The following is an 11,254-nucleotide window of genomic DNA, read 5'->3' on the forward strand; positions in this document are numbered from 1 at the left end:
CAATTGCTTCTCAACACCCATGGCCTTGCTTGCCCACAACTACAGCCCCATGCAGCGGGAAGATGGTACTCACCCACTTCCATCTTCCACTCCGACTCATGAAAGCACATCCACTTGGCAGAACCTTATTATCGATCCCCAGCTTCAAGGGAGTCTGAAAGGGGCTGGAACTTTCTGGTCACTGCAGTTCAGGAATGGACATTGGAAAGATGGTGGAATATATTTCCACAGTTGAAAATGTAATAACAACATATGAAAGGATATATAAAAAAGAAAAATCTCCCACCCCGTCCCCTGTATTCCCACTGCCCACCCCCACCACAAACACCCACTGTGCTTAGTGTATGTGTATACTTGCAGAGAGATTTCATCCACATGCAAGCAAATAATGGACATTTAGTGTACATATCCCATTCCCCCCCCATTTTTTTTATTTTTACAAAACCTGGATTTTTCTTTTTCTTTTTTTTTTTTTTAAACCTGGATTTTTCAAAGCATGGATTCATAGACAATAGAACAGTAAAGAGTAGAGGGATGGAAACAGAATAAAGAGAAGGAAGAGAAACTCCATTGCCACCAGAGGCAATGCTCCTAGTCGCTGGATTTGGTGGTGTGCCTGGGCTTGGTCTCAGATTTCCTTCAGTTCTTCAAGCAGAGTCCCTCTCGGGCCTCGCCTCCACCACGCAGCCACTTCCGGACCAGCACCCCCTTGGTGTCCTTTCTCCCCCACCCCAGGGTTTAGACCACTGGCCATCTATACAACCCCAATAACGCTTACCATCCCTACCTGGTAAGTCCTTAGTCATTTCACTTCGAAAAGCACAGAAACCTCATGATCACAGTTTAGAAGTAACAAATGGCTGCCACCTCGTTGGTCGCCTTTGATCAAATGGTAATAGGCTGCCTAACGTGCTCGGCTGGGGGTACTGGTACTGCCATGAGGGTGGCTGCTATCAAAAGCATCCAATGACAAGTGTCAGCAAGGATGTGGAGACCTTGAAACCCTCATACGTTGCTGGTGAGAATGGAAAATGGTGCAGCCTCTGGGCAGAATGGTCTGGCAGTTCTTCAAAAGATTAAAATTACCATGTGATCTAGCAGCTCCCCCTTCTGGGTGTATACCCAAAAGAAGCCAAGTCAAGGGGCTTGAATAGATTATTTGTACACCCCAGTTCTTGGCAGTCAGTATTCATGAACACCAACAGGTGGAAGCAACCCAAGTGTCCATCAGTGGATGAAAGGATAAACAAATGTGGTCTGTGCATGCGAGGGGGATATTATTCAGTGCTAAAAAAGAAGTTCTGACGCATGCTACAGCATGGATGAACCTCAAAGACAGGCTAAGTGAAAGGACAACTCCGGTGTGATTCTACTTCTGTGAGGTACCTAGAATAGTCCAGCTCCTAGAAACAGAAAGTAGAATGGTGGTTGTCAGTGGCTGGGGGAGGGGGGGATGAGGAATTAATGTGCATTGGGTTTCAGCTAGGGAAGACGAGAAGGTTCTGGAGATGGGGGATGGTGATGCACAATAGTGTGACTGTACTTTATGCCACTGAACTATATACTTAAAAATTTTTTTTTAGTTTATTTTTTGACAGAGACATAGCGAGAGAGGGAACACAAGCAGGGGGAGTGGGAGAGGGAGAAGCAGGCTCCCCGCCGAGCAGGGAGCCCGATGTGGGACTCGATCCCAGGACCCTGGGATCATGACCTGAGCCGAAGGCAGACGCTTAACGACTGAGCCACCCAGGCGCCCCTGAACTATATACTTTAAAATGGTAAATGTCGTGTCATGCATGTTTACCAAAAAGTTTTTCAAGTTTTATTTTTTAAAAGATTTTCAGTGAGTATGGAATGTAATAATGCTAACCAATTAATGATACTTGCCAGGGAGCAGGAGGGATTTGGGCACACATACTTGGTGCAATGCTCCTATCCCTGGACAGCCTCTCAAACAACAGTTCTCCCTTGGGGATACGTACGCATCACAGTCACCTGGGTCTCTGAATCACTAAATCTGGGCTGGATGGGGCCTCTCTCTGGGTACTTAGAAAAACTGCCGAGTTGATGCCGATACAAACATACGTTAGGAACCACTATTGGAGGGATGTGAGGATGTAAGATGCTTTACTAACTACCCTTCTTTCGTGGCTCTTCACTTTTATACCTTCTGCAGGACCCGCTATGAAGAGAACATTGATTCAACTCCTAGGCTCTTGCAGGTGGCCACAGGGAGGTACTTGTCTTAGTCAATCGTCATGTATAAGAGACATAACACAGACCGGTGGCTTATGAGCAACCAAATTTATTTCTCACGGTTCTGGAGGCTCGGCAGTCCAAGAGAGTCCTGGCACATTTGGTATCTGGTATGGGGTTCTCTTTACTGTGTCCTCACGTGGTGGAAAAGGGGCGAGGAATCTCTCTGGAGACTCTTAGAAAGGCACCCATCCCTTATTATCGCCTAAAGGTCCTACCTCCAAACACCACCACTTTGAGGATTAGGTTCCAGCGTATGAATTTGGGGGTAGGGGGTGGGACACTGACTTTGAGACAGTAGCAGGACTCTGCAGAAGCAGCGAACGTGACAGACACCTGTGAGTCGTGGTCTCATTGATACCCTTTCAGAATATGTATTCAGTTACTCATCCACTCCTTCAGTGACATGCATTTGAGTTCCCTCACCGGATTAAGGCACTGGTTAGGCATCTAAAGAATAGAGACATAATCGTTGTCTTCTTTTGGAATTTTTAGCCATTTACTAGAGAGTATCTTTCCTTTTAATTGAATTGGTTATAAAGTTCAGGGAATAAGGCTGTCTCCTACAGTCTCTATATACACAACTTTGAAGCCGTCCTTTTCATCAGGGCTTTGTTGTGGTTTTCATCCTTGATAATTACAGATTTTGAATTCAGCAGTGGAAACCCAGGAAAGAAACAGACACTAACTCAAAACTGATATTTCTGCACCATTTATGTTTTCTGCCCCCCTGCACAGACATAGTGAAAGTCTGGCTCTGGGTATTTTTGTGCGAGGGGGAGGAGGGTACATTAAAATGGTAAACCTCTGGAGTCCATGTAATTATCTAGAGAAGAACTTGGTTTTATATCCTAGGAGTAGACCTGTAAGTCTGACCTCTAAAATGTGACACATTTTCTGTCTTCACAACTCTCCCATCATCAGTCAGAGAGACCTCAACAGTGTCTCCAGCTTTGATATTCTATTTATTTGGATACTTCTGTGTACTGAGCTCCTACTGAGTGCTGCATATTGTTGGATAGGGTTTTTTCAGACCTCATCCCATTATAACTTTACAAACTTTTTATGAGCTTTTACTGAAGAAGAAAGTGAAGATGGGCAGGATTGGTAAGTAGCAAATGTGACTGAGTGCTAATTTGGGTGCCGAGAGGTACGAGGCTAAATTCTGTGCCTAGATTGTCCCACTGAAGCCTCATGACATCTTTATGAGATATGTATTCTTACCATTCCACTTAACAGAGAAAAATGAAGGCTACAAAGACAGAATAGCTTGACCAAGGCTACCAGGTAATAAAGAAATCAGAATTTGAAACTTTTATCCCCCAAATTTAGGCTAATGCACTCCCCCAGCAGCTTCCCATTACAACTATTTGTATTTATGGGCTTATTTGAATCACACCACACATGAGTACTCAAGTGGGAAAGAGCTAGGCGTGTAACAGTTGCTGATCTTTCTACACGACTTTGCAAGTTACCGGCCACTTCCCCATCCCACATGATTAAACCAAGCTCTGCGCACCCAGCTGCAGCCGCCTCCCGCGTCTCTCTGCGTCCACTTCCACTGCAGTCTGTTCTGCACACCACAGCCAGAGATGTCTTCTTATTGTGTCCCTCAGATCTTGTCACTTGCTCACAATCTTCCAGGAGCTTCCATTCCCACATGAAGCTGAAACTCCTGCCACCCTCTCCAAGTTCCTTTGCTCTCCTCCTGCGGGTATTCATCCAGCTGGTGACACTGGCGTTTCAGTCCCCAGGACTTGCCAACCCTGGTCCCTCCTTGGGACTTGCTGGTCTCTGCCTGAAAGACCCATTCTCCCCTGAGAAGATGCTCATTCTCACCTGGTATCAGCTTCAACATCCCCTCCACAAAGAGCCCCTCTTTGGTCACGCCACTCTGCACCATGATTTTTAAACATTTTTAGTATTGAAGTAGAGTTGACATATATTAGCTACCGGTGTACAACATGACTGAACAATTCTGTACATTACCCAGTGCTCTCCATGATAAGTGCAGTCACCATCTGCCACCATCCAACGTTATGACAATGTTGTGGACGATATTCCCTGTGCTGTACTTTTCATCTCTGACTTATGTATTTTATAACTGGAAGTTTGTATCTCTGAATCCCCATCACCTATTTAACCCATCTCCCCACCCCCCTCCTGTCTGGCAAATGCCAGTTTGTATCTGTGAGTCTGCTTGTGTGTTTGTTCATTTGTTTTTTGGTTGCACATATAAGTGAAATCATACGGTGTTTGCCTTTCTCTGACTTCTTGTGTATCAGAGCAAACTGTTACTTCATAGTAGTTTTCACCATCTGTAATTATCCTGTTTATTTGTTTACTCTCCCCCTCCTCCAAAGAACGTGAACTCCATGAGAGCAGGGGCATCTCCTGACTTGTTTATACTCTTCCTCCAGTGCAGGGCCAGGAGTAGATCTCAGGAGACGCTGTTGAAGGAGCAGATGCCCAGTGCCTGTGTTCCCAGCACCGAGCTCAAGGCTGACTCCATGCTTCACAGCAGAAACTTCATAAATGCATGTGGGGTCCGTGACCTGAATGAGGATTTGCTAACATCTTCCCAAATTCCCGTAATGTTTCATTACATCCTGATCTGAAAACAATGATTTCCTACAGTTGCTCACTAATTTGACTGGATTGGGTAAGTACACATTTGGATGATTTCTTCAGCTATCCTTCTTAAAAAATGATGAAGCTAATTCAGTGATTAGAAGCCATGGTTGGGTGACGCCCTAGGGCAGTGATTTTCAAAGTTTGGACCTGGGGCCAGCAGCATCAGCAGCATCCAAGAACTTGTTAAGAATGCAATTTCTCAGGTCCTGCCCCCGATGTCCAGACTCCGATGCTCTGAGTGTGGGGCCTGGAGATCTGATAAGCCCTTTAGGTGATTCTCGTGCACAAAGAAGTTTGAGAACCACACTAGAACATTTCAAATTATTTTCATGTTGCATATTTTTTAAATGTTTAAACTTTTTTTTAAAACTCTTTTCTAATTAAAAAAAACAACCTCAATACTTGTAGGGGGAGCGCATCCAGAGTCAGGCATTGTCAGGACGGCTACAACAGAAGGCTGATGATACCTTTAGGACAACTGTCCAACCCATCAGCATCTCAACAAAACTAATAAGGTATTTTAAATGTAGTTAAAGATAAGAGCTATCACACTTCGCAATTATCTTCTTTCACGTGAACTTTTGTATCTGGTTATCATGGTAATTTTTCTTCACAGAAGACAACAAAAATGTTTTTCTAGATCCTTGGTATCTTTCTAAATTTGAATCTGAATTTGAATGTGACTTCATGGAACTTACAGAATAATGTGATATTGGATGGGTAAAAATCCCTGAAATTTGTCATTATGAAGTGTGTTAAGTGCTATGAGGAAAAATGAATACTTATGTTGCAAGGAAGATACCTAATTTAGATCGGGGCGGGGCAGGAACCTTCTCTGAGGAAGTGGCATTGAACTTGAGACCTAAAAAGTGCTGGAGGAATTCATAGTGCAAAGAATGGGGGAGGGGAGTGTGTTGCAGAGACATCAGCAGGTTCTAAAGCCCTGAATCAGGAGAGAACTGTGTCAAGTCTCCACAGAAAGTCAGTGAGTGTGGAGGAGAGTGAGGGGCTGACGCCAAATCCCACAGGGCTCCCCTCGAGAGGTGGCATTCAAGACTTTGACTCATAGCCTACGTGCAATGGGAAGCCATTGATGGGTTTTACACAGAAGAAATACGATTTATTTTATTTTCTTGTATTCAGCTTTATTGAGGTATAACTGACAAATAATTTTATTTTTTACATTCTTTATTTTTTTATTAGTCATGAGACATTTTAAAAATTTTTTCAAGTTTTTTTAATATTTAGGTCATTTCTCCAAACCCCATGTGGGACTTGAACTCATGACCCAGAGATCAAGAGTTGCACTCTCCTCTGACTGAGCCATCCAGGTGCCCCAGGCATGAGACATTTTAAAGCATGAATTTTAAAAAATCCTTCAGACAGCTTGCAAATATCAATGAACAATAAACCGTTTAGGGTAATGCACATGATGTATCACACTTGAGCCAATTTATTTTTAAAAGATCACTCTAGCTGCTGATGGAGAATGGACTGGTCAGGTGCAGGATCTGAAGCAGAGAGACTGTTAGGAGACCCCTTGAATAATCTAGGTGAAGAAGATAAGATGTGGATATTTAAGATGTATGGCACAGCTTACCAATGACCTTAGTGTTGGATGTAGAAAGTAAAAGGAAGGGAGAAAGAAGTCAAGGATGGGTTTTGGGATTGCACAGTGGTTGAAGGGTGGTGCCGTTCACTGATTGGGGCTGGGAGTGGGAGGTTGGGACTTGCTATAGACTAAATGTTTGTGTCACCTCCCCCAAATTCATATGTTGAAACCTACTCCCCAGTGTGATGGTATTTGGAGGTGGACCTTTAGGAGGTGGTTAGGTGTGTGAGAGCAGGGAATTCCCTTGCCCCATCCACCATGCAAGGATACCACAAAAAGATGTCGGTCCATGAACCAGGAAGAAGACCCTCACCAGTCACCAAATCGGCCACCAGACTCCAAAATGCTGTTTACAAACCACTCAATCTACAGTACTTTGTTGTAGCAGCCTGAATGAAAACAGGACCCCTATCCCCAGGGAGTTCCAGGTTTTTTGGATAAATCCTTTCCTTCTTGGTCTCTCCTCCAGTGCACGCACAGTGACCCCTCCTTCGTGAGTTATGCCTGCAGCAGCATGAAAGCAAAACTAGATGCATCACTGACCCACCAGCAGAGGGAAACTCCCCCTGGATTTTTCCCATTGTGGTAACAGATTGGTGCTGAATTCTTTCCCACTTTTTGCACAAGGGTTGGGAAGATGCTCTGTAGCCAGGAACAGAGCAGAGCACGGAGAGCAAACCTGTAAGGCTGATCACAAAGTGCATGATATTGATACCCGCCTGAGTTTCCAGGTGGTACGTGGTGCGATCGTACACACTTTTCTCATTGACCGCCCCCACCCCCTGCACCAGGCAGGCCACATGAATCCCGCAACAGATGAGGATTCAAACGTGAGGCTTTCTAGGGTGGACAACCTGACTTGCATAGTATTTACGACTCGAGAAAGCAGTTTCTCATCACCTCTCAGGCCGAATCCAAACTGCTCGGCTCAGGGTTGGGCCTCCACCATCAGAAGCCAGCAGCCGGCCATGCTCGCAACCAAGGAATGACATGGAAGCCAGATACCACCCACCACAGACACTGCCACTTAAATCTTACCACCACCTGGATCTTTCCTTTGACTGTTGGACACCCACCACATTTTTTATCAATCTACTTCTACCAGACCGTTCAAACCTCAACTCCGAAGATACATATTTTTTAAAGGCAACAGTCTTTGAAGAAGAACAGAAACAGCTGAAAGATGAATGCCAATGTTGAACAATCTTTTAATCGGGGGGATAGTGGCATGTTGGGTTCTCTCTGTATCCTCCAAATCCTGACTCTTGAGTCTTCTGTTGGAACTAGTGATGGGATGCAAATTCCAAGTATGGGGCGCCTGGGTGGCTCAGTTGGTTAAGAGACTGCCTTCGGCTCAGGTCATGATCCTGGAGTCCCGGGATCGAGTCCCGCATCGGGCTACCTGCTCAGCAGGGAGTCTGCTTCTCCCTCTCCCGCTCCCCCCTCTTGTGCTCTTTCTCTCTCTCACTCTCTCTCTCAAATAAATAAATAAAATCTTTAAAAAAGAAAAATGAAAAAAAAATTCCAAGTATGGATTTTGTGATGCATTTAGTGTTGACTTGAATATTTGTCAGATGGACCTTTTTTCCCTCTCTCTTCCAGACAGGACTCCTGTGACTCGTCACTGTTGTTCTGTGTTAGTGCCAGGTGCTTTTCCATCACTCAAGAACATCAGTAAAGCCAGCAAACCTCCAAGCAGGTGAGGTTATATCACATGAAAATTTAACGCTTGGCCGAAATCTGAAGTCCACAAGATGAATGACAGACTTAAGTAAAAGCCGTTATGTACTTAACAGCACAAAAATTTTCCATTACAAATACTGATTTTACTCTTTCTTAACTAAAAAAAAAAAATGCCTTAAGGGGACTTTAAATTTCCAAGCCTTCCAGATCAAAGATTTCTTCAGCTGTCTGAATTATAGGAATGTTGAAAAACAAAAACAAATCCTTTTCCTGCTATAAAATCCTTGCCATGTTTTTGTCTTTATGTAACTCAAAACGGCTGAACTTTTCAAAAAAGGAGTTTGGTGAGTTCTGCTCAAAACCCAAAATCTCATCAGAAACGAAGTAGTTAATAATTTTGAAAGTGTCCTTCTAATCAGTCTGTCCAAGTAATAAAGTTTACTAAAATTTATCCGATTTGAAGATCCCCAAAATTGCTAAATAGCACTTGGAATAAAACAACTTAGAGCTCAGGATACCAAAATATTTTAAACTGTTTATTAAAGTGATTCAGGACCAAATTTTATAATTAGGGCACGGTGATGGTGGTGGCCAGTATAATTTTCCTCTGATTCTGCACACGCCCTTGGCTGTATGTGTCCTTTTTTTTTTTTTTAAGATTTTATTTATTTATTTGAGAGAGAGAGAATGAGAGACAGAGAGCACGAGAGGGAAGAGGGTCAGAGGGAGAAGCAGACCCCCCGCTGAGCAGGGAGCCTGATGTGGGACTCGATTCCGGGACTCTAGGATCATGACCTGAGCCGAAGGCAGTCGCTTAACCAACTGAGCCACCCAGGCGCCCTATATGTGTCCTTTTGACAGCACAGTTGCCAAAAGGGCAAACTGTTGATTTCAAAAGCTTTCGTAGAAAGCATAGGCTTTTTGTAAAGTAGTAGTTGATAGTTGTGAGTTTGCTGCTGCTTTTGGTCTGTGAGTTTTTGGCAAACTCATTTTTAGCTCCCTTGATAATTATTTATTGAGTGCTGGGTAGAGCTGCTAACAGGCAGCCATTGTGGTTCCTCCACGTAGGAGAGACAAACAGCTCTGAGCAGGAGGTGCGTCCTTAGCTCATTGGCCATCTGGTATGGTAGACAGCCTAGCAGTTTATTCCCTGTGCACTAAGTGCTCTCAGAGTTTCAGCCCTTTGAAAATGAACCCCTTTTTGCTTCGTCACTAGTGAGGTATCATTATGCTCATATTAATTAAAAAAAAACACTACATGGCAAAAGTACGTGTCCCTATGCTCCCAGGGAGCTCATGTTCCTGCCCTCTGACACAGAGACTTACGGCACTTTTTTGTGTCTAATGCATATTTGTTTCTAATTTCCTCCCATGTTACCTTAAAAACATTTTTTAGATACATTTTTTTTCCTAATTGTTAGAAAGAAATGCACCTTAGAGGAAAACCAGAAGACCAAAACAAGCAAAAAAATAAATAAATAAACTTAAGAGTTTAAAAATCCCACCATTTGTATTTGCTTCATGACAATTTATATTTTGTTGCAGTTGCCTTGTGAGAATGTATTTACACACCTGAGATCATGCTGTGCATGGAATTCCTACTTTTTTTCTTGAAAAGGGCCATTTTCTCATGTTGCTCTAAGTTTTCTATCATTCATCTTAATGAATGCATGCTATTTTATTATGGGATATATGACATAACCATTTTGGGGACATTCAAGTGGCTTCAGTATTTTGCTAGCATCAATAATTCTGCAATTCACATCTTTTTTTTTTTTTTAAGTAAACTCTACCCCCAACATGGGGCTCAAACTCAAGAGTCACATGGTTTACCAACAGAGCCAGCCAGGTGTCCCTGCAATTCACATTTTTATACATAAAACTTTTCAATATTGCTCCGTTAGACAAAGACTTTAAGTTCCAAGTCACAAACATTCAATTTGCCCTGGCTTAAGCGATAAAAAGGAAATGTATTAGCTTGCAGAGCTAAAGAGTTTGGGGTAGAGATGTGCTTCAGGCATGGCTGGACTCAGGGGCTCATTGGTGTCTTCAGGAACACATCTTTGTTTCCTGGATCAGCTTCCCTTTGTGAGGGTTTCATTCTCAGGTTTGCTCCTTTACAGCCTGTGAGAAACAAGATAGCAACTATTTCCCAATATTTCCATTGGAAGTCTCACAACTGAGACTCACTACCATGACTCGGGTCAGATGCCTTTCCCTGAGCCAGTCACCCAGCCCAGGACATCCTTCAGGACATCTCTGCTCCCTCTTCCATCTCACTCCCCCACCACCCTTGCTTTGCATACCTGGACCTTGATCTTTCTTGAAACCACCAGCCTGACCATGGCCCAGGGCCATGGCCTCACACAACCTTCCCTCCATGTCTCCGTGGCTTGCTGACCCCTCACTTCCTTCAGCCTACACTCAGGACTTCCCAGAGGACTCTCTGTCCTTTCTGCATGCTGTTTCTCTTCAGAGACGTATTACTACCTGATGTCCTGTTACATATTCATGTGGTGTATGTTTGAATCATTTGTCTCCTTTCATGGGAACCACAATGGCTGCCTGTTAGCAGCTCTACCCAGCACTCAATAAATAATTATCAAGTGAGCTAAAAATGAGTTTGCCAGGTCACGTATGTACCCATCCGTAGGGTCGGCCTCCCCTACTAAGAGGAAGTGCTTGAGGGAATACTCTGATTCCCCAAAGAAAATGGGTGGCCATCCCCAGGCCACAGGGACTGGATGCTGGACTGGCCAGTGATGCCCATGACAATTTGATGTCACGTTCCGGAGCAACGTCCCAGGAATAGGACTTCAAAGGATGTGAATGTTTTGAGTTTCTGGATGTGTATGCTAGCTCCCCTATAAAAATCCTCCTTGTGGCAGACGAAATCATCTTTCTTAAGTGCATACCAACTCATGTCCTGCCCCAGCTGAACACCAATAGCTCCCCATTGTACTGTGCATCAGGGAAGAACTCGACCCTGGCACCCAGGCCCAGAACAGTCCAGTCTCAGCCTGGGTCCTCTGACCTCTCAGGCTCCAGCAGGCCCTGGAACCCGCTCCT

This window comes from Neomonachus schauinslandi, chromosome 7 (assembly GCF_002201575.2).
Source record: "Neomonachus schauinslandi chromosome 7, ASM220157v2, whole genome shotgun sequence".
NCBI lineage: Eukaryota > Metazoa > Chordata > Mammalia > Carnivora > Phocidae > Neomonachus > Neomonachus schauinslandi.